This window comes from Gorilla gorilla, chromosome 13 (assembly GCF_029281585.2).
Source record: "Gorilla gorilla gorilla isolate KB3781 chromosome 13, NHGRI_mGorGor1-v2.1_pri, whole genome shotgun sequence".
NCBI classification, from domain to species: domain Eukaryota; kingdom Metazoa; phylum Chordata; class Mammalia; order Primates; family Hominidae; genus Gorilla; species Gorilla gorilla.
Genome location: NC_073237.2, coordinates 48,670,001 through 48,694,684, shown reverse-complemented (window position 1 = coordinate 48,694,684; position 24,684 = coordinate 48,670,001). Strand labels below are relative to the sequence as shown.

At 37.0% G+C, this 24,684-nt stretch overlaps 1 protein-coding gene across 4 annotated transcripts in view; it reads left to right on the top strand.

Annotated features, from left to right (window-relative positions):
* Nucleotides 1-24,684, top strand: part of CCDC171 (coiled-coil domain containing 171) — a 422,806-nt gene that overhangs the window by 204,365 nt on the left and 193,757 nt on the right. The gene's annotated exons all lie outside the window — the stretch shown is intronic.

Sequence of the window (24,684 nt, the reverse complement as noted above, 5' to 3'; positions counted from 1 at the left end):
TGCAACAGAACAGAGGCCTCAGAAATAACACCACACATCTACAACCATCTGGGCTTTGACAAGCCTGACAAAAACAAGCAATGGGGAAAGCATTCCCTATTTAATAAATGTGCTGGGAGAACTGGCTAGTCATATGTAGAAAGCTGAAACTGGATCCCTTCCTTACACCTTATACAAAAATTAACTCAAGATGGACTAAAGACTTAAATGTAAGACCTAAAACCATAAAAACCCTAGAAGAAAACCTGGGCAATACCATTCAGGACATTGGCATGGGCAAAGACTTCATGACTATAACACCAAAAGCAATGGCAACAAAAGCTAAAATAGACAAATGGAATCTAATTAAACCGAGGAGCTTCTGCACAGCAGAAGAAACTATCATGAGAGTGAACAGGCAACCTACCGAATGGGAGAAAATTTTTGCAATTTATCCATCTGACAAAGGGCTAATATCCAGAATCTACAAAGAACTTAAACAAATTTACAAGAAAAAAACAACCCCATCAAAAAGTGGGCAAAGGCTATGAACAGACACTTCTCAAAAGAAGACAGTTATGCAACCAACAAACATGCAAAAATGCTCATCATCACTGGTCATCAGAGAAATGTGAATCAAAACCACAATGAGTTACCATCGCACACCAGTTAGAATGGCGATCATGAAAAAGTCAGGAAACAACAGATGCTGGAGAGGATGTGGAGAAATAGGTATGCTGTTACACTGTTGGTGGGAGTGTAAATTCAACCATTGTAGAAGACAGTGTGGCAATTCCTCAAGGATCTAGAACTAGAAATACCATTTGACCCAAGCAGTTCCACTTACTGGTATATACTGAAAGGATTGTAAATCATGCTACTATAAAGACACATGCACACATATGTTTACTGCGGCACTATTCACCATAGCAAAGACTTGGAACCGACCCTAATGTCCATCAATAATAGACTGGATAAAGAAAATGTGGCATATGCACACCATGGAATACTATGCAGCCACAAAAAGGATGAGTTCATGTCCTTTGCAGGGTCATGGATGAAGCTGGAAACCATCATTCTCAGCAAACTATCACAAGGACAAAAAACCAAACAGCGCATGTTCTCACTCATAAGTGGGAGTTGAACAGTGAGAACACACGGACACAGGGAGGAGAACATCACACACCAGGGCTTGTCGGGGGTGTGGGCTGGGAGAGGGTTAGCATTAGGAGAAATACCTAATGTAAATGATGAATTGATGGGTGCAGCAAACCAACGCGGCACATATATACCTATATAACAAACCTGCACATTGTGCACATGTACCCCAGAACTTAAAGTATATATATAAAAAAAGAAAAAGGTGATTTATATTACTAATATTCTTTGTAAGTATGACACTTAAAAGTAGATTGGTTTCTTAAGCTATCTTCTTGTTTATGTTATTAATTTATTTAATGTATTTTTTCTTGTCACTGTGTTATGTATATATTCTAGGAGATAAAATAAAAATGTGTGAATTGGTCTGACGCTAATACGCACAGTTGTTAGAGAACAAGAATGACAACTCATGAGCGACTTCAAGCAGAACGTAATTAAGGGTGAGATGAAGAGATACAGGTTTTTAATGTTACAAGAATCTACAGAAGATGCTGCTCAGTGTGGGCTTATGAGTATAGGGAAGACTTCAGGGAGGAACTTGTGATTTAGCTAGACTTAGAATGATGGCAAGTTAGAGAGGAGAGATGGCATTCAGATGAAGGGCATGGTTAAGCAGAGATGCAGTTGTGGGAATAAACATAGAATGGAAGGAACAGACATTAAAAGGATGAGATTGAAAATCCGTGCCTAGCAGACCTGGCTTATAGATAGTGATTAATAAAGGATATTTTCCATTATTCATATCGGAAGAGAGATGTATCATTGGCATGGGGTCAAATTACAGAGGTTTTATAAAACTAGGAAGTAATTTCCTCTGAGCACATTCCAAAAGTGGCCCCTTACAACACTTTCAATGTTAAAATATTGACACAATAATTAAGACCCTGATAAAGATATGCATAGGTAAGATTTATCAAGTAGAAGGTGGTGTTTTTACATGCTTGCCTAAGTCTAGGAGCAGAGGTGCCTTTGATATTAGATCTGGCTGTGCCTCTTACAGCTAGAGGAAATAGCAAGTTCAGGAAAACTTTTTTTTAGGGTAAGTTTTAAGTGTTTGTTGGCTGAGAAACACGACTTTGAGAAGAGTAAGTGATTGTTAATTAAAGCAAGAGAATTATTGATGTATCACAGTCATGAGGAATATTGGAAGGAATATGGTCCGTACAGGTAGATAATGGAATATTAATGGACTGACACAAAATTATCCGTGTGGACCCTCTCTGGATATAACTTGACCATCTGAGCTTTTAGAATAATTTCTTCAAACATGTTGAGGGGTTTGTTTATGTAATATTTTTCCAGGGTCATGTGTTTTCATTTTAATTTATATTTTTGTAGTAGAAATTTCAGGTATTTTGGCAGAAAGGATGGGAACATATTTTCAGAAAGTTAAAGTGTATGAGTAGTTATGAAGAGATAATAATGACAGTAATAAATATAAAACCATAAGAGCTTATATAGTCATGTGGAGTTTCCAATTTAGCATATGAATAACGTAAACAGGTAAACATTATTGTATGGTAGAGAGAGCATTAGCTTTAAACAAAGCGGATTTGATTTTGTATCCAAATGTAGTTATCAGTTATCTAGTTATCAGTTGTGTGAAACTGGGCACGTTATTTAACTTTACTGGGTCTCAGATTCTTTGCCTATAAATGAAGATGTTATCTTCCTCCTGGATGTTACGAGGATTTAGTGAGATAATACTTTTTGAGCATTGTGTATAATACCTGGCATTTGGTGGGTGGTAAAAAAATAGTTGTCACCTTATTACTCATCTCACTGTGAATGTAGAGTATAACATAAATGAGCACACATGCGCATACACACACACACCCCTTTATACATTTTCAGGCTACTAATTATTAATCTTGTATCCTAAAATTGCTAAGCTGCTCTACAGGGGAGGCAATACTTTAGGGTTAAGCAGGAATTCTGCCTGACTTTGAATACTGGTTCTGACACTGGCTGTGTGACCTTGGGCAAGTTATTTAAATCCTGTGTGCATCAATTTGTTTATTTATAAAATGGGGAAAGTAGTTTTACCTATCTCATAGAGTTATTTAGAAGACTAAATGAATACATTTTTAAAGTGCTTAGAAGAGTCTTTGATTACTGGTTTGCTTACTTTGCTTAGTTCATATATTGGTCATTATTAATATATATTGCATTAACAGAATAATAAATAAATTTTGTAAAAAATAAGGTCAAATGAAAATACATTGGTTTATCTTAGAATTTCAAGGTAATTTAAATATTATATGTAGCTATAAATTTTGAAAAGATGGTTCTGTTATAAATTAGTATATAAAGATCAAGGAGAAGTTTATTCTCTGAATAGGATGACATTGTATGTTTGAAAGAGGTTTGCCTTCTTTGTAATTATTGGATGACCCTACTTAAAATACCTTAATCAAATAGGAATTTTTCCTCCCAAATAATAGGAGGTCTAGAGGTAAGTAGAAATCTAGACTGGTTCTTTCTTCTCTGCTATCCTTAACGTGTTCATGTTTGTGCGTCTTAGTTTTAAGCTGGCTACTCTACTTTCAGGCATCAGGACTGTGTTTTTGCAAGAAGGAAAAGGGAAGGGCAAAATGTGAAGGCATTCATACATTGTTGGTAGGAATGAAAAGGATACAGATGCTTTGGAAAAGAGTCTGGAAGTTCATTAAAAAGTTAAGCATAGAGTTATCATATGAGCTAGCAATTCACTCCTAGGAATGTATCCAAGAGAAAGAGAAAGGAAAACATACATTCATACAAACACAAACCAATTCAAGTGTTTGTGAATTGGATACATTTGCAAATGTTGATAGCATCAGTACGCGTGAGTCAAAAAGTGAAAAGAAAACCCAGATGTCTGTCAACTGATTAATGGATAGATATCTAAATGATGAAATATTATTAGTTCATAAAAAGGAATAAAGTACTGCTACATGCTATAATGTGAATGATCCCTGAAGATATTACGCAGTGAAAGAGGATGGTGACAAAAGATCACATATTGCATGATTCCATTTATTTGAAATGTCCAGAGTAGACACATCTAGAGATAGAAAGTAGATTAGTGATTGCCCAAGGCTGGAGTGAGGGTTAAGGGAGTATGGGAAGTGACTGCTAATGGATATAGAGTTTCTTTTGGGGTTGATAAAAATGTTTTAAAATTGGTTGTGGTTATAGTTGTACAACTCTGTGAGTATACTAAAAAACATTGATTTGTATACTTTAAATGGGCAAACTGTATGATGTTTAATTATGTCTCTAGAAAGCTGTTACAGATGTGAAGAGATGTGGCTGCTGAATATATTCCTTTATGTCAGGAAGGCAAAAGCTTTCCCATAAGCTTACCCAGCAGTTTTCTCTTGTTTCATTGACTTGAACCTGAATCACATGGTTATTCCTGGCTGGCTAGCTAGAAGGTGGCAACAGAGAAGGGATATTTTGTAGATGGATCCACTAATCAACAAACTCAACATAGAGAGGATTTACTTTCTAAAAAGCAAATATCATTTATTACCTCCACATCTACTGCCCCACCCTACCATTACAAAGGAAAACTGGCCAATTCAGAAAACTTGAAAAAAATGAATCAGAAAAGAATAAAAATAACAGAAACAAAAAATTTTTTCTATCAGCTCACACAAGAATGGTTACTGTTATTTTTTCTTTTTTAATAATTTCAACTTTTATTTTAGATCAGGGAATACATGTGCAAATTTGTTACGTGGGTATATTGTGTGATGCTGAGGTTTGGGGTACGAATGATCTGTCACCCAGGTAGTGAGCATAGCACCTAATAGGTAGTTTTTCAGCCCTTACCCACCTCTTTCACTCCCTGCTCTAGTAGTCCCCAGTGTCTGTTCCCATCTTTTTGTCCATGTATACCCAATGCTTAGCTCCCACTTATAAGTAAAAACATGCGGTATTTGCTTTTCTGTTCCTGTGTTAATTTGCTTAGGATAATGGCTAATAATGGTTTGGCTCTATGTCCCCACCCAAATCTCATCCTGAACTGTACTCCCATAATTCCGGCATATTGTGGGAGAGACCTGGTGGGAGATAATTTAATCATGGGGGTGGTTTCCCACATACTGTTCTCATGGCAGTGAATAGGTCTTAACAAGATCTGATGGTTTGATAAGGGGAAACACATTCTGCTTCATTCTCTTTCTCTTTCTTTCTGCCGCCATGTGAGATGTGCCTTTCACCTTCCACTGTAATTGTGAGGTCTCCTCAGCCATGTGGAACTATAAATCCAATAAACCTCTTTCTTTTGTAAATTGCTCAGTCTCGGGTATGTCTTTATCAGCAGTGTGAAAATGGACTAATACAGTAAATTGGTACCAGTAGATGGGGCGTTGCTGAAAAGATACCTGAAAATGTGGAAAGATACCTGAAAATGTTTAAGCGACTTTGGAACTGGGTAACAGGCAGAGGTTGAAACAGTTTGGAGGGCTCAGAAGAAGACACGAAAATGTGGGAAAATTTGGAACTTCTTAGAGACTTACTGAATGGCTTTGCCTGAAAGTCTGATAGATATATGGACAATAAGGTCCAGGCTGAGGTGGTCTCAGATGGAGATGAGGAACTTGTAGGGTATTGGAGCAGAGGTGACTCTTGTTATGTTTTAGCAAATAGACTGGTGGTGTTTTGCCCCTGCCCTAGAGATGTGTGGAACTTTGAACTTGAGGGAGATGATTTAAGGTATCTGGTGGAAGAAATTTCTAAGCAGCAAAAGAGGTGACTTGGGTACTGTTAAAGGCATTTAGTTTTATAAGAGAAGCAGAGCGTAAAAGTTCAGAGAATGTGCAGCCTGACAATGTGATAGACAGAAAAACCAATTTTCTGAGGAGAAATTCAAGTGGGCTGCAGAAATTTGCATAAGTAACAATTAGCTGAATCCCCAAGACAATGGGGAAATGTCTCCAGGTCACGTCAGAGGTCTTCACGGAAGCCCTTCCCATCACAGGCCCGGAGTCTTAGGAGAAAATGGTTTCATTGTCCAGTCCCAGGGTCCCCCGTGCTGTGGTCAGCCTAGGGGCTTGATGCCCTGCGTCCCAGCTGCTCCAGCTGTGGGGCTGAAAGGGGCCAATGTAGAGCTTGGTCCATGGCTTCAGAGGTGCAAGCCCCAAGCCTTGGCAACTTCCACATGGTGTTGAGCCTACGAGTGAACAGAAGTCAAGAATCAGGGTTTGGGAACCTCTGCCTAGATTTCAGAAGATGTATGGAAATGCCAGGATGCCCAGGCAGAAGTTTGCTCCAGGGGTGGGGCTCTTATAGAGAACCTCTGCTAGGGTGGTGTGGAAGGGAAATGTAGGGTAGGAGCCCCCACACAGAGTCCCTACTGGGGCATCTGCCTAGTGGAGCTGTGAGAAGAGGGCCACCATCCTCCAGACCCCAGAATGGTAGATCCACTGACAGCTCGCACTGTTCACTTGGAAAAGCCACAGACACTCAATGCCAGCCCTTGAAAACAGCTGGAGGAAGGCTGTACCTTGCAAAGCCACAGGGGTGGAGCTGCCCAAGACCATGGGAACCCACTTCTTGCATCAGCGTGACCTGGATATGAGACCTGGAGTCAAAGGAGATCATTTTGGAGCTTTAACGTTTCACTGCCCTGCTGGATTTTGGACTTGCATGGGGCCTGTAGCCCCTTTGTTTTGGCCAATTCCTCCCATTTGGAATGGCTGTATTTACCCAATGCCTGTACCTCCACTGTGTCTAGGAAGTAACTAACTTGCTTTTGATTTTACAGGCTCATAGGTGGAAGGGACTTGCCTTGTCTCAGATGAGACTTTGGACTGTGGACTTTTGAGTTAATGCCGAAATGAGTTAAGACTTTGGGGGACGGTTGGGAAGGCATGATTGATTTTGAAATGTGAGGACATGAGATGTGGGAGGGAGTCAGGGTGGAATGATATGGATTGGCTGGGTCCCCACCCAAATCTCTGAATTGTACTCCCATATTTCCCATGTGTTGTGGGAGGGACCCAGTGGGAGATAATTGAATCATGGGGTTAGTTTCCCTCTTACTTTTCTCGTGGTAGTGAATAAGTCTCACAAAGTTTGATAGTTTGATAAGGGGAAACCTGTTTTGCTTGAGTCTCATTTTCTCTCTTGCCACTGCCATGTGAGATATGCCTTTCATCTTCCACCATGATTGTGAGGCTTCCCCAGCCATGTGGAACTGTAAGTCCAATAAACCTCTTTCTTTTGTAAATTGCCCAGTCTCGGGTATGTCTTTATCAGCAGTGTGAAAACAGACTAATACAGTGGCCTCCAGCTGCATCCATGTTGCTGCAAAGGATATGATTTCATTCTTTTTCATTGCTGTGTATTAGGAATAGTTACTGTTAACATTTGAATATGTTCTTCCAATGTATTTCCTCTCCCTCCCTCCCTCCCTCCAGCCTTCCTCCTTTCCTCCTATCCATCCACTAATAGACTAACAAGTGATATTGATAATATCATAGAGTACATAGGTTTATATCTTCATTTAAAATTTGATATAACATAAAACTTACAGAAAAGTGGCAAGTACATAACAAAGAACTTTTCTTTTGGCTGAACAGTTTGAGAGCAGGTTGATAGTATGATGCTGTGTCACTCCCTCTTGTTTTAGTATGCATTTCAAAGACTGCATATTTTAGTGTGTATTTCACAGTTGCATTCTAGTTATTCTCCTTTATAACCAGAATGCAACTGTCAACATCAGGAAATCAACATGGATACATTACTGTCATTCAGATCCCATTAAACTTTCCCTAGTTGTCCCGACTATGTTCTTTATATAGCAGAAGGATCTAGTTTAGAATTATGTGTTGCATTTAGTCATGTGTTTTTTAGTCTCCAGTATGGAAGAGTTCCTCAGTCTTTTCTTGCCCATGATCTTGGCATTCTTGAAGATTGCAGGCTAGTTATTTGTAGAATATCCCTTAGTTTTGATTTGTCTGATGTTTCCTCATGATTAGATTCAGCTTGTGCATCTTTTGCAAGAAAACTCACAGAAGTGACACTGTACTTTGCTTATGATACAGTGTCATAACTTCATTTTTTAAAAAGCTTTACTTTTTGAGGGTTTTTCCATATCTATTAATATTCTTTTAGAGAATGATTTTTAATTTCTGAGTAATATTTAATTATTTGTATATTGCATAATTTAACTGATTCATAGTAGGATATTTTCATCATAGGACAGGTAGCAGGAATATCAGTTTAGCTTTGATTTGTAATTGACTCATTGTCCTTTGAATCATGTTAAATTATGAGCAGTATCTTAATTATTTTAGCCAAGTAGGAAATTGAAATGACAGAAGTGAAAGATGTTTGTTATGAGGCAGAAGTATGTTTTTATCTTTTTGTACTTCTTGTTTTTTGTTTTTGAGAACTTGCTAAAAATTTAAGCCATTTTAAATATTGGGATTACAAATTAATAGCATCACTGACCCCTTTTCTTCTTAGCCCCAGGAAAACTGTGGTGCATGTATGCCAGTACTAAGCTTTTAATAATAACTGTATGGCTTTTCATATTATCTTTGTTCTAAGGTAAAAAACATTCAGTCTTTTTAAAGAGTAGGTTTTTATCTATTTAGAGTAAGTTCTGAATTATATGCATACTATTAATTAGGAAAGAAAATTTACTGTAAAACGTGTTGGATATACATTAAAGTATTGGTTAAGAACTTGGACTCTAGATTTGAATCTGGGTACCCTTGCTTACTATTTGTGTGTTATTGGGCAAATTACTTAATCTCGTTTCAGCCTCAGTATCCTAATCTGTAAAATTTGGCTAATAAAATTTCCTAGCTTTTCTTTACATTAAGAAGAAATGTAACCTGCCTAGTGTTTGTAAATGTCCTGTAAATATTCATTGTTTTATTTCTTTCTTGTGCACTGATGTCTTAATGGGACCCGCATATTACTTTTTACCTTTTCATGAAGCAGGAGGTTCAATAACGATAGCTTGAATTCAATGCATAGAAAGTGCTAAAGGTGGCTGCCCCAGCTACCTTCCTAAACTTTGATGATGAACTTATAGGCAGTGGGCAAAGACCCCAGTTTTCATGTTGCCTCTGTAAATACTGGACAGGTGGCAGCCTTCTTGCTTTCATTATAGTGTTTGCCCACTTGAGATAAATTACCTCTTCTCGGTTTCCAAATGGTGTGCCTGCAAGAGATCATTTACCTCAAACAGGGGAGAATGTTACTTCCACTGAAGGGTTAGGATATCAATCATTATGGGAATGGACTAAAGAATTCTTTAGATAGCTGAACTTTTTGATATGACTGGTCCAGACTAAAATTCTCAAGATAGAAACAAATGTGCTGATTTGCTTTGAAATATCTCTGAACAAACACAGGAGTAGATGGACATAAGTAGAATGTTAACACATTTTGTCACACATTTCCTCTGTAATTACGTCTTAATTATGTAGAAGATAGATGACCCAAATATACCCCTGCTAGTACAACTCAGAACTTTTTTTTATTGCGTACTTTGAGTTAACTTTCTAGAGGTCATAGCGACCCTTTCAAGCAAACTAAGCCTAGGTTGTGTTCAACTCAACATTGAGGTTTCATACTAAGGAAGTTCAAAGTGGTAAGAAAAGATACTGGTATTGATAAGCAGCTATTGGCATATATTTAAAAGTGCTGAGGCTTTATTGAATCTTAAAAAAATTATAAAAAGAATCTTGCTACTCCAAGTGTGGTCCATGGACCAAGAGCATTGGCATCAACTGGGAATGTGATACAAATGCATAATCTCAGACTCCACTCCAGACCTAATGTGCATTTTAACAAGATCCTCAAGTGACTAATATGCACAGTAAAGTTTGAGAAGAGACTTAGGGGATTTTATTATTTTGTTATTTTTATTTTGTTATTTAAAAAAATTTTTTTGTGTATGGGATTTTGTTATTTATATAACTTCACTCATATCTGGAACAGAAACAAGCACAATCTGACTGAGTATCATTTCTGGTGCTTCAGCTGCTAGTCTCTATTTTGGGGAGCCACAATTTAACTTACAGATTTTTACAAATTTTTTGATTTCTTATATTATCACTTTCACATTTTGCCATATTTTTTCAAACATTTTATGAAAAAGTATAAGCATGTAGAAAAGTCAAAAGAGTTTTACAGTGAACAGATATTTTGTATTTTAAATTGAAATTTTATTTGCCTATCAATTTTTAAGAGCAATTTTCAAATGGATAATTCATCCTTGAAAGTGTTCACAACTATGCAAAATCTTACTTTCATGTCTTTTATAGAATATATTTTATAATGCAGATCTAAAATAATATACAAAATCAAAATAATTTTAGGAAGCATGGATGAGGCTTGAACACATTTTGTAGTTTATGGGTAATTTCTGGGCAACTTCTAAGAGCCTGAAGCTTTTTTTTTTTTTTTTTTTTTAAGAAAGCTAAGTTGGATATCCAGATACTGTCTAACAAAGCAACATAGTTATCTTTTCAGGTTTTTGTAAAAGAACAAAAAAAATTTTCCTTCAAATCTGTACTAAAATATTACAGATATATTTAGAAAAAATTTTTACCTCCTTTTCCAGAAAAAATATGGCAGCTTATAGGTATTTGCAAAATACAACATAATATTCATTAAAACCTAAGCAGGAAAAGGAGCAAATTCAAGCCAGATATGACATTGAAAAAGTCAACTATGATGGCCTACACACTTGTGTTCACATTTTGGTCTGAGGATTCAGTTGCCAATTATGTTATTGAAGAAAAATCACAATTTAGGAAAAAATACAAATGTTCCTTAGGCTAAGAGTAGATAGGAAACTGTTCTGCAACTCTTAATAAAAAGGGATATCAAGTGATAGAATGAACAACATTCTCAGTAATATCAGACATAGGACTTTTTCTTTTAAGCCAAATGTATTGTGATACAATTTACATGCAATAAAATGTGCTTATTTGACTGCAAAATTTGACTAGTTGTGAAAAATGTATACACTAGAGTATATACAAGAAAATGTATAGCACATTCTTTTCACCTGTTTTGGAGTCAGTCACCCCTGCTCCTACCTGGTCTAAGGCAACCACTGGTGTCTTCTCTGTCCCTTTAGTTTTTTCTGTTCAAGAATTTCATAAATTTTATAAAAATGGAGTCATACAGTGCAAAGGAGTGTAGCTGAACTGCACAGGTGGAGGGAACAGTTCCCAAAGGCTGTCCTCACTTCTGACACCACAAATTCAGGGGTCCCCAGGGCCACCCTCACTTCAGGCTAGCTGGCTACAAATTCGTGGTCCACATGGATTCCTTCAGGTTGGACAGTTTTCTAGAACAACTCATAAAACTCAGGAAACTGTTATATTTAGGATTACAGTGTTATTATAACAGAAGGAAACAAATTAGAATCAGCCAAAGGAAGAGACACACAGGGTGAAGTCTGGGATGGCTCCAAATGCGAAGCTTCTGTTGTCCTCAGGATGTGTTACCTTCCCAATATTGATGTATGATAATATGCATGGAGTATGACCAACCCAGGAAGCTCACTGGAGTTTTGATGTCCAGAGTTCTTAATTGAAGCTTCATTATATAAGCATGATTGAATGGATCACGCTCCACATTGTTGACCTCAATATCTAGTTCTTTTCCTCTTCTTGAAGATTGGGGTGATATCATATGATTCAAAGCCCCAACTTGCTAATCATATGGTTGGTGTTTCAGGCATGGCCAGCCCTTATCCAGAGTTAGCATAAACTATCAGATGCTCAACATGAGTCATATCATTACAAACTATCAGGTGTGGTCTGGGGCCACCACGAATACAAGAAACACTCTAATCACTCCAGAAATGCCACGGTTTTAGAGGTTATCTCCCAGGAGCTGGGAAAATGGCCAGACTTCTCCTTAGGTGAGGCCAAATTTCTTACTACCCATACAATATATATTCTTATATATCTGGATTCTTCTACTTAGCATCATGTTTTTGAGATTCACCTGTATTACCTGTGACTGTAGTTTGTTCTTTTTCGTTGCTGAGTAATATTTCATTCTATGGTTATACCAAAGTTTGTTCATTCATTAACTTATTGATGGGCATTAGAGTTGTTTCTGCTTTAGAGTATTATGAATAAATCTGATGTGAATATTCATATACATGTATTTTGCTGGACGTATGTTTTTATTTCCTTCGAGTAGGTACTCAAAGGCTTGGAATTCTTGGGTTGTAAGCCTGTGTTTTGCTTGAAAAAATGAGCCATGCAAATATCTGAGGGGAAGCGGTGGTAGTTGGGGAAAGGACATTCTAAGCAGAGGAAATTGAAGTGCAGAAACCCTAACAAAGGAGTGTGCTTGATATTTTTAGGAATGGCAAGGAGGCCCAAGTGGCTGAACCAGAGTTAATAGTGGGAGAAAGGTGGAAGATGATGTCAGAGAGATAGCAAGGGCAGGGTTAACACCTGCACTCACATTATGCAAATCCTTATAAACTACGGTAAGAACTTTAGATTTTATTCAGGATGAGATGGGATACCATCGGAAAGTTTTGAGTGGAAGAATGACAAGATCTGATTTAACCTTTTAAAGGATTATCTCTGACTTCTATCAGTAGTTAAAGGTGTAGATAGTAAGGGTGCAGTGTTCTAAGATGAGGAACAATGGTAGCTTGGAATAGTATAACATCATTGGACTTGGTTATTGGCTAGAGTCTGGAAATATTTTGAAGATAGAGCTGATAGGGTTTGCTGATGTATGTTGAATGTGAGGTGTGAAAGAAAGATAGGAATCAAGAATGGCTTCAAGGCTTTTGTCTTGTGTAAATGGTAAATTGAAGCAAGAGTTACTGAAATGGGGAGATTAGAGAAGGAACAAGTAGGAAGAGAAAATGAAGAGTTTTTTTGACATGTTATGTCTGAGAAATATATTAGACTCGTAAGTGTCAAGGAGGTGGCTGGATATCTGAATTTGAGAAAAATGTCAAGACAGATAAAATTGTAAGTGCTCTCAGTATAAGTGTTATTTAAAGTCATGCTATTGGATGAAGTCATGTAGGGTAGTGATTTTAACCCTGGTTGTACATTAGAATTACCTGTGGAGCTTTTTAAAAATAGTGAAGCCTGCATTCCACCCAGATTTTGGCTGGGGTGGGACATAACTGCTTTGGGGAGTAAGTATAGCTAGAAGAGCTCTGAGGATTTGTGGACCTTTCAACATTTAGAGGTTAGGAAATGAGAAGGATATAGCAAAGGATTCTGAAGAATAGCCATTGAGCTAGTTGGTGAACCCTGATGGTAACCTTTAAGCCAAATAAAGTGTTTTACAAGTAGGAGTGTAATTAATCATGTGGAATGCTGCTGCTAAGGTGAATATGATGAGAATTGAAGAAACACTCCAAATTTGGCAAGATGGAGATAACTGATGACCTTGAAGGGACTGTTTTGATGGAGTAGTTGAGACAAAGTCCGACTGCAGTCTGTTAAAGAGAAAGTGAGTTCTGTTAAAGACAGTTTTTATGAAAGGCAAGCAGGTACATTGAGTTGGAGCAGGAGCAATATTTAGGGGTCAAGGGAGGTTTTTGTTTTAAGATGAGGGGTAATTCAATGTGTTTGTGTGGTAAGGGGAATGATTCAATGAATGAAAGAAAAAAAAATCTTGATACATGAGGGAAGGCACAATTGGCAGATGTAAAGTCTCTGAGTTGATGAAAGGGATGGGATCCAATGCACAAAAGTGGGGAGGAAGGTTGGCACAAACAGTTCAGGCATTGTAACAGGAGGGAAGGCAGAGTATATGGGTACAGTTGCAGGTAGGTTGGTAGATTTGGTAGTAGATGTATGTAAAAATTATTTTCTGCTTGCTACTATTTAGTGAAATAAGCAAGACTATCAATTGAGATGGAGGAAGGTGAGAAGATATTGGTTATTTGAGAAGCGGAGAAAGTGAGAAATAGTCATTCAGGTGAGTGGGAGATTAAGTTCTTCAGATGATCAGCTGCTTGGGTGTCAGGGCATAGGAGGTTTTTATTTAATCAGGGTGGGGGTTTGCCAGGTAAATACAATGGAAAGAAAGAGCAGCAAGGAACTTGAAAGTATATGCAAGAGTATAGTTATAATTGTTGGGAGAAAATTCTCCATAGGTCTTGTGTTTTTGCATATTTTGTGAGCAGAGGCACTGACAGCCTTCTTATTTATTTATTTATTAGCTATTTTTTCAGGGAAGTTTATGTAGCAAACAGCCTTGGAAAATAAAGACAGTACCTCCCTCCAGAGCGGAGGACACATTTGTTTACTTTCCAGTATAATGAAAATAATGTTTCCCTTGGGGAAAAGATCGAGCAGGTTTGTTTTCAGCCTATTATAAAAGATTTGGGCTTCCTAAGTTCTGGATTCCTCAGCTATGACACAAACCCATTACATGCACAGCATTAGCCTAGGTTACTCTGTGTCACCTCCATGGGACTTGGGGAGCAAGAGGAACTGTAGTGCATATGAAGCTCCTGCTGTCTCCTGTGCCATGAGTGTTAAAGCCCCTTGTCTCTCACCCAGGAGTCTTGTGTTTTTTGCCAACATTCATGAAATTTGTTAGCTTGAAAATAAGGTGTCCTCGAACTCCTGGGCTCAAGGGATCCTCCTGCCTCAGCCTCCTGTGTAGCTGGGATTATAGGTGTATACCACCATGCTTGGCTTCAATTTTAATTTTTATATATATATATATTTTTATTTTAGAAAATTATGATAGGATAGTAAGTTCCATATTGCAATAAATTAAGTAGCAGAAGGGCAATGGAAATATGAGATATTGGAGAAAACAAATGAGGCAGAATTTCTGATTGTTAAGGAAGAGCTTGTTCATGTATTTTTAAAATGTATTATGGTAAGGGCCAACTCTTCCTGGCATTTAGATTCTCTTAGTTACATTTATTTTTATTTTATTTTATATTTTTTGAGATAAGGGCTCTCTGTCTCTGTCACCCAGGCTGGAGTACAGTGGTGCAATCATAGCTCACTGCAGCTTCAAATTTCTGGGCCCAAGGGATCCTCCTGCCTGAGCCTCCTGAGTATCTAGGACTACAGATGTGTGCTACCACACTCAGCTGATTTCTAAGGTTTGTTTTTTGTAGAGATGGGAGTCTTACTGTGTTGTCCAGACTAGTCTCAAACTCCCGGCCTCAAGCAATCCTTTTGCCTTGGCCTCACAAAGTACTAGGATTACAGGTGTGAGCCACTGCACCTGGTTTCTACTGGTTATATTTAAAGGAGGGATGTGTCAGTTTTTTTAAAAAATGCCAAAATTTACAGCATACCAGGAATGATATGCTTTACAACTGGTTAAAAATACATGACGGAAGTTTTTTTAGATGTAAACTTAAAAATGTGTGAGGGCATACATATCAGGTTCCTGTTATTGGGCTAACAAATTGTCACAATCTGTTGCTAAAGACCACACGAATTTATTATCGGATATTTCTGGAGATCGGATGTCTGAAATAGGTCTTATTGGGCCAAAATCAAGGTGTTGGCAGGGCTGTATTCCTTCTGGAGGCTGTAAGGGTGAATCTGATTCTTTCTGCAGCTTTTAGAAGCCATCTGCTTTCCTTAGTTTACAGCTGTTTATTCCATCTTCAAAGCCAGCAACATCACATCTGCAAATCTCTCTCTGACTCTGACCTCCTCTTCTGTGTACCACTTTAAAGGACTCTTGTAATTATGTTGGGTCTACTTGAATAATCCAAGATAATCTTTGTATTTTAAAGTCCACTGATTAGCAAACTTCATTCCATCTACACCCTTAATTCTCTCTTGTTGTGTAACATAACACAGTCACAGGTTCCAGGGATTAGGATGTGGACATCTTTAGCGAGGTCGTTATTCTTCCTACCACAGCATACATAGTTAAAAAAAATTACAGAGTACATTAGTGAGGACAGTTAAAGACCACTGTCCTGCCTTTGGTATTTGACATTGCTGATCACTTCCTTCTTCCAGATTCTTTTGATGCCCATGATATTACTCCTGTTTCTCCTCTTTTCATGTCCTTGGGCCTTTCTGTTCAGTGTGTATGTGCCCTATGGGCTCTTTTTCTTTTCTCTTTTCTTTTCTTTCCCTCCCTCCCTCCCTCCCTCCCTTCCTTCCTTCCTTCCTTCCTTCCTGTCCTTTCTTGCCCTTCCCCTTCCCCTTCCCCTTCCCCTTCCCTCCCCTCCCCTCCCCCTTCCCTTCCCTTCCCTTCCCTTCCCTTCTCTTCCCTTCCCTTCCCTTCCCTTCCCTTCCCTTCCCTTCCCTTCCCTTCCCTTCCCTTCCCTTCCCTCCCCTCCGCTCCCCTCCCCTCCCCTCCCCTCCCTTCCCTTCCCTTCCCTTCCTTTCTTGGAGTAGGACTTTGGCTATGGGTCTTTTCTTAGCCATTAAAAAAATTTTTTTTATTTTTAGTAGAGAAGGGGTTTCTCCATGTTGCCCAGGCTGGTCTTGAACTCCTGAGGTTAGGCAGTGCACCCACCTCGGTCTCCCAAAGTGCTAGCATTCTAGGGGTGAGCCACTGCGCCCAGCCACTTAGCTATGTTTTTATTCCTTGTTGTCCCGAGCAGTCCCATGTATAGCCAGGGCTTTATTTACCATCTATGTGCTGATGGCTCCCAAATATTATCTGTAACCTAGACCTCATTCTTGAACTGAAAGCTTGTATACTTAGCTTCCTATGAGTTTCCTAAAAAAAAACCCTAAAATTCAGCATATTCAAATTTTTACCCATTTTCCTAGGCCCAAAACTTCCTTCTGAAAACTGTCTTTGTAATTGACATGACCATCTGCCAAATAGTATCTAAAATAGAAATCTAGCAGTCACTGTAACATACTTTTATTCTTACTCTTATTCTCCATATTCTACATTTCTTATTGGGTTATTTTTTTATCCCAGCCCCATTGCTGTGGTCTTAGCTCATTTTTTACATGTGTTACTAACCTGCTAGTGGGTATCCACGAGTCCACTCTTAGACTGACCCACCCTTTCTCCCTGTCTCCCAGCCTTCCTTCATTTAGCAAAGTGATCATTTGGACGAGGGTTATTGAAATAATAAAGAAGTAGCATCAGTATATTGTAGAATATTCTAAAACATATAAAAGTATATAAGGAAGTAAATTTAAACCTCATGTAATCTCCTTATTAGAGAATATTAGTATTTAATTAGTATTTATATCAAGTTGTTTTTTGGATATTTCAGTATAATGGGGTCATTCTATAGATACATTATTTTAATTATTCTTTCCCCCTCACTTATTATTTTAAATGGTTATAATAATGATATCATTTCATGGGGTTATAATGATGGTTAAATCGGTTAATGCATGTAAGCAGTGCTTGATGTATCACATATCTTTATCCGCAGTATCAGCAGCAATATTGTTCCTTGTTTCTTATTGCATGAATTAACACTTTAGCTAGATAAACAACACCCTTCATGACCAGATTCTCATCTATTTGTACAGTCTCACCTCCCTATGCTGTCCATAATAAACCTGCAATTTAAGCAAATGGAACTGCTTATTATTCTTCAGAAGTGAGATGCTCTCTTATGTCTCCAGACATATGAGAAATAACTTTTCCTGTCACTAAACTTTAAAAGGAATTTATTACATGGATTATTGTATTAGAAATATTGAATAACATTGCAGTTTCTGTCTTTAAATGCAATTTCTTAGAAGATGCAGAAGTATTTTTCTTGTCAGTAAAACTGAGAGCATGATAGTATATTGTCATTCTCTGACTGAAGTAGTCCAGGGATGTAGCTTTCTTGTTAATTTAAGTTGACAGAGAGAGAGGGTCAAGAATATAGATTTATGATTGGGTAGTATATTCCTTAAATAAGGGATCTCTTAACCAGGGGTTCATAGACCTCTTCTCAAAAGGGTCCATGGGTAGAATTCAGCAGAGCCGGGGGAACGGTCTGTGGACTTGAATGAGAAAAAAATTACATCTTGTTTCACTATCTGCTAACAGAATTTTGACAGCTCCTTCAATTATGAATGGTAACGATAGACCATGATAATATTAGCAGCATAGTGACTTTGGTGCTAATAGAAGTCACAGATATTTTTATATTGTAATACAGTTACTGCAGCTATCTCACATGTAGTTTATGCTCATCTTAACTAATCAGTAATCATGAGAGTCATCACTTACATGGCAAGTCATCATAGTCTCCCCTGTACCAACGGATGCTGGTGCAGTGCAGCCGGCCAAGTGAAAGGACAACTCTGCATTTAGTTGTTCATCCATCAAAGTGAGGTTCTGTGTACTCTTTGTTTATGTCGCTTTTCAGTATTCTCTAAATACAAAATTCTCTGTTATTTTCTTTGAAATAGCAGCCTTAAGCCCTTGGAAAGACTTCAGAACTCCTTCAAAAGAGTTACTGAAGTTACTTCTATCTAAATAGCATAAAATTTGAACCATGGATTCATAGTTCTTTCCTTTCCAATACAAATTGCATTGAATATGTTGACCTAGCCAAAGATGAACTCATTGACTTTAGGACAAAAAAACTTACCACACTAGATTTTGGATTTAAAAGCCTTGGAGAATTCTGGTATTTTTTGTGAGAAGCCCTCCACTATGTTGTAAAACGAACTATCGAAGCTTTAATTATATTTGTAGCAGTAAATATTATATTTGTAAATCAGGACTTTTATCACTTTTAAATATATTAAAAAACTTGATGTCCAACATGACATGTGTGATGCCTTGTTGAAGACCACCCAAAAAGTTCAATGTTCTTATTTGGTTTATGCAAAAACTTTCACTATGCTATGTCTTCTAAAAAACTATCTTTATCTATATTTTAAATATCCTGTCTTGTACTTAATGAATTAATAATCAAACTTAAAATATTTTGAAAACTATATTACAGAAAAATTAGTTTCCTTTGTAATCCCGCATCTCTTGATTTATGGATTTAAAATGATTATTCTGAGAAGGGGAGCCATAGGTTCCACCAGACTGCCAAAGGTATCTACAGTACAAATGTATCATTTGTCTAAAATGATAACAGAAGTATCATTTGTCTAAATCAGAATATGTTTCTGGATGTTCTTATTTGGGGGCATTTGTATAATAATAAATAATACAATATAAATGGGAGTTATTGATTCTTAATCAGTGTTACACGTCCCCTCTCTCCATTGTCCAACACAATTCCCTTATACATATGAGCTATTCTATAGCTAGCTGTTTAATGAATGAGTAAGGTAGTGAGTAAGGTAGTGCATGGTGCTTTTAAAAATAGTTTTATTATTTCTGTGAAAATGCTTATGCCCAGCGTAAAACCTTCACACAATACGGAAACCTGCACAGAAAGTAAAAATCATTCAAAGGGTCACCTCCAACCATTCTTAACATTTTGATGATCTCTACAAGTATCCCATACATGTATACAAATATAATCACACACACACAGTTTTACATGAGGGAATCATATAATCATGCTTCATTGTAATTATTTTTACCCCCACTCAATGGATAATGAATATCTTTTAATATCAATAAAATAAATCTATATCATTAATTGTATTTAGTTACATACCAGTTGCACTGTATATATCTACTGTAATTTACTCAGCAAATTTCCTTTTGATGGGTATTTATTTTTTTCTTATTTTTTTCGCCATTTTAAGCAATATTGTAATCAGCCATACTGTAGTTAATATGCTTGTATATAAAATCATCTTATACTTGTGCAGTTATTTCTTGGGCTAAATTCATGAGAAATGGGATTGTATATTTTACATTTAGAAAGTACTATCAGTATTCTTTACATTGTTCTTTCATGAACAGTGTTGACCATTCTGGTTTTCTCATAACACCTTTGGCACACAAAATTTTGATAATCTCTTTGACCTTTATCAATGTAAAAGGCAAAAGACATTATATTATTACTTATTTGTATTCTTTGATTGGTAGTTAGGTTGCACATCTTTTCATTTGTTATAAGCCCATTCATATTCTACAAATGATCATACTATGATCATATTTGGGGGTGTGTGTTTGTGTCTTATGGAATTATAAAAACTCCTTGTGTATCATGTATATTAACACTTTATCATAGTGCAAATAATTTTGCAGCTTGTGTTTTAATTTTGCTTGTGATATTTTTATATAGTTTAAAATTATTAATCATTTATTTCTGTTTTTTGTTATGGTAAGTTACTGAGAAAGGCTAGCCTTACCTCAAGGTAGTATTGCTCATATTTTAGTAGAATGCTTTTGATACATTAAATCTTAAGTTTATCTGGAATTATTTTTCCTGTAAATAGTGAATAAATGATTAAACTATTTTTGCAGCCAGATGACCAGGTAGCTTTTTTGGGGGGGTGGGCGGGGCAGAGTCTCTCTCTGTTGCCCAGGCTGGAGTGCAGTGGCCAGTCTCAGTTCACTGCAACCTCTGCCTCCCGGGTTCAAGTTATTGTGCCTCAGCCTCCGTAGTAGCTGGGATTACAGGCACGTGCCACCACATTCAGCTAATTTTTTGTATTTTTAGTAGTGACGGGGTTTCTCTGTGTTGGCCAGGCTGGTCTCCAACTCCTGACCTCAAGTGATCTGCCAGCCTTGGCCACCTGAAGTGCTGGGATTACAGGCATAATTCACCACGCCTGGCCTGCACCAGTATTTTTAAATTCTGTAATCCATCTTTTCCCTGATTAAGATATGCCATTTATAACACATTAAATTATTGTTTAAGTTCATGGATCGATCTATTTCCTGTATTTCCAGTTTACTCCATTAGTTTCCACCTCTCTTCTAGTACCAGTATCATACTGCGTTTTTCATGAGTGTATATCTGTATGTTTTACAGTAAGACAAATTCGCTCACTACTTTTTTTTTTGTAGTTTTCTGGGCTGTTTTGCCCAGTGATTTTTAGATAAAACATTGCTTTGAAGCAAACATCTTACTATAATGTTTGCCTCCAAAGTTTGAAAAATGATGTCCACATTCACGTTTCTCAAATTATTAGCAGTTTGGAACACAAGCATAATTTTTACTCAGAGGGAATGCTTTAAGATTGTGATATATTGGGGTCACTTAAAAGGAGTTGCATATAAAGAAAGTTGCATATAAATAGTGAAAGATGTTCCTGTGAAAGTAAGTAGGGACCAGATGTGTAGGACTTTTGAGCCATGTTTTAAGGAGTTTAAAATCCATTCTTAGATTAGAAGAAAGTTATTGAGGCATAAAAGCAGGCAGTGTGATGAGATCCTAGTTGTGTGTTATGAGTTATTCTGTCTACTTTGTGGAGAATGGATTGAAGAGGGGGAAGACTAGAGAAGAGTGCGTCTTAGATATGGCCATGACTACAGAGAAAATGGAATAAATTGGAGAAATACTAAGAACAAGAAATGGGAATATGGCAAGGGAAATGGAGATGTCAGGGTTGACAAAATGTTACCAAGTGTGTAGAACTGAGGTGGAATTAAATTTAGTTAACAATACTCATTATTAATATTAACATTATTATTAACATTACTCATTATTACAATATTATTATTTTTGCTACTATTATACTCATTACTAACATTATTTTAAACATTACTAATTATTACCTTTTTTGGTTAAAGGAATATTTCTCAATCTTTGAGTATGAGGACTTCATTTTAATAAGAAAAAATGTTGTAGATTGCTCTCTCTTCCACATAATAGATGTATTTTGAATAGCAGTTGATTTATGTAATGTTTTCAAGGGACTTTTAATTTGATTACTCACAATATCATTATTATTCACACATATATTTTGTTAGGGCTAGATAAAGATGAAAATGCACAATGGTTACTGCAGCTAAAAGTAGTGGAACTCTTGCAATAACTTTTCAATGTCCTTCCTTCCCCACCTCATCAAGATCTGCAGCCCACAGATTTAGAACTACAGGTCGAAACAATTCTTTAGAATTTGTTTTTAAGATTTTAGCCCTAGATGTACATTTTTTCCCCTTCTATTGCAAAAAGTAATTTCAGAATATAGGGTTCACTTCTTTCATTAAAGACACATTTTATTAAATAGGAAGAAAGTGATTAACAAATGTATTTAACATAAGAATTTGTTAAATGTAACAAGCCAAACATTTACAACAGTCTAGACAAGTATACATGAGGAACTTTAGTGACTTTTTTCCTCTTATTTCTGTATTATTATATAAATAATTTTACGACTGTATCACTAGAGGATTTTTTTTGTTTTTTCATTTATTTAATATAGAATTAATTGCACTCTGACCCAAAAGAAATGCAACAAAAACAAAGATAAATAGAGGGGGCATAATTAAACTAAAAAGCTTCTGCACAGCCAAAGAAATAAGCAGCAGAGTTAATAGACAACCCACAGAGTGGGAGAAAAATCTTCACAATCTATACATCCGACAAAGGACTAATATCCAGAATCTACAAAGAACTCAAACAAATCAGCAAGAACAAAACAATCTGATTAGGCCAGGTGCGGTGGCTCACGCCTGTAATCCCCGCACTTTGGGAGGCTGAGGTGGGTGGACCACTTGAGGTCAGGATTTCAAGACCAGTCTGGTCAACGTGGTGAAACCCTGTCTCTACTAAAAATATAAAAATTAGCTGGGTGTGGTGGTGGGCACCTGTAACCCCAGCTACTCGGGAGGCTGAAGTGAGAGAATCACTTGAACCCAGGTGGCATAGGTTGCAGTGAGCCGAGATCTCATCATTGCACTCCAGCCTGGGTGACAGAGCAAGACGCTGTCTTTAAAAAAAAAAAAAAAAAAAAGTCATCAGAAAGTAGGCTAAGGACATGAATAGACAATTCTCAAAAGATATGCAAATAGCCAATAAGCAGATGGAAAAGTGCTCAACATCACTAAGATCGGGAAATGTAAATCAAAACCATGATGCCATTACTGCCTCACTCCTGCAAGAATGGCCATAATCAAAAAAAATAAAAAATAATAGATGTTGGCATGGATGCAGTGAAAAGGGAACACTTTACACTGTGGGAATGTAAACTAGTACAACCACTATGGAAAACAGTGTGGAGATTCATTAAAGAACTAAAAGTAAATCTGCAGTTTGATCCAGCAATCTCACTACTAGGTATCTACTCAGAGGAAAAGATGTCGTTATACAAAAAAGATACTTGCACACGCATGTTGATAGCAGTACAATTTGCAATTGTAAAAGTGGGGAACCAGCTCAGATGCCCATCAATCAACAAGTGGATAAAGAAAATTGGTATCTATATACCATGGAATACTACTCAGCCACAAAAAGGAACGAAATAATGGCATTTGTAGCAACCTGGATTGAATTAGAGACCATTATTCTAAGTGAAGTAACTCAGGAATGGAAAACCAAACATGGTATGTTCTCACTCATATGTGGGAGCTAAGCTATGAGGATGCAAAGGCATAAGAATGATACATTGTACTTTGGGGACTCAGGGGAAAGGGTGAGGGGTGACGAGGGATAAAAGACTACACATTGGGTACAGTGTACACTGCTTGGGTGATGGGTGCACCAGAATTTTGGAAATCACCACTAAAATATTTATTCATGTAACCAAACCCCACCTGTTCCTCCAAAACCTATTGAAATAAAAAAAATTGCCCTCTGTACTGTATAATGTGAACTATATTGTAAAAACACTTCTTATTATAGCATACATTATTTAGTGCTCTTACTGTAATTCATTGAGAGTCAGCAGTTAGGAACTTAGAGCATATGACTTTCACTTCTTAAAAATTTAGAAGAATGCATTGCAGAATTATATTGTCATTTAGTATCACCCTTCAGATCAGTCAGTGTCTACACAAACATTTCTGTGACAAAGTAAAAAACCTTATTTGTTTGTTTATTTATTTATTCCTTTTTTAAGACAGAGTCTCGCTCTGTTGCCCTCCCGAGTTCAAGGGATTCTCCTGCCTCAGCCTCCTGAGTAGCTGGGATTACAGGCACGTGCCACCACGCCCGGCTAATTTTTTGTATTTTTAGTAGAGACGAGGTTTCACTGTTTTAGCCAGGATGGTCTCGATCTCCTGCCCTCGTGATCTGCCTGCCTCAGCCTCCCAAAGTGCTGGGATTACAGGCGTGAGCCACTGTGACCGGCCTATTTATTAAAATTTAATTACAATTAATTTGTGCTTTTAAAGGCTCTTTATCTGTGAAAATTTTTTTTGTATCCTGAAATTTCCTAAAATAATGAACTTTTATATTGTTTATTTAAAAACAAGAACCTTTGACATAGCTTAAGAGTTAACATTAATTTCTCTTGGTATTCTTGCGTTCAGCATTGTTGCAGGAGCTATGGAAATAAAAAGAAATATAATTTAACAAACATGTAAAAAATACCCATGTATGCTGGGCTGGCACAGTGAAGATAAAAAGAGTTCGTTAAGATGAAAAAAGACACAGATAAATAATTGCAAGGTAGTTGGAGAAACAGGGAATACATATATATATTAGGTATTGAAATGATAAATTGAATATTATAGACAAAATAAATTTTACTGTTCTTTCATTCAACAGTGGCCTATTTAATTCATATAGTACTTTAGTAAATTCCTTTAACTCAGTGTTCT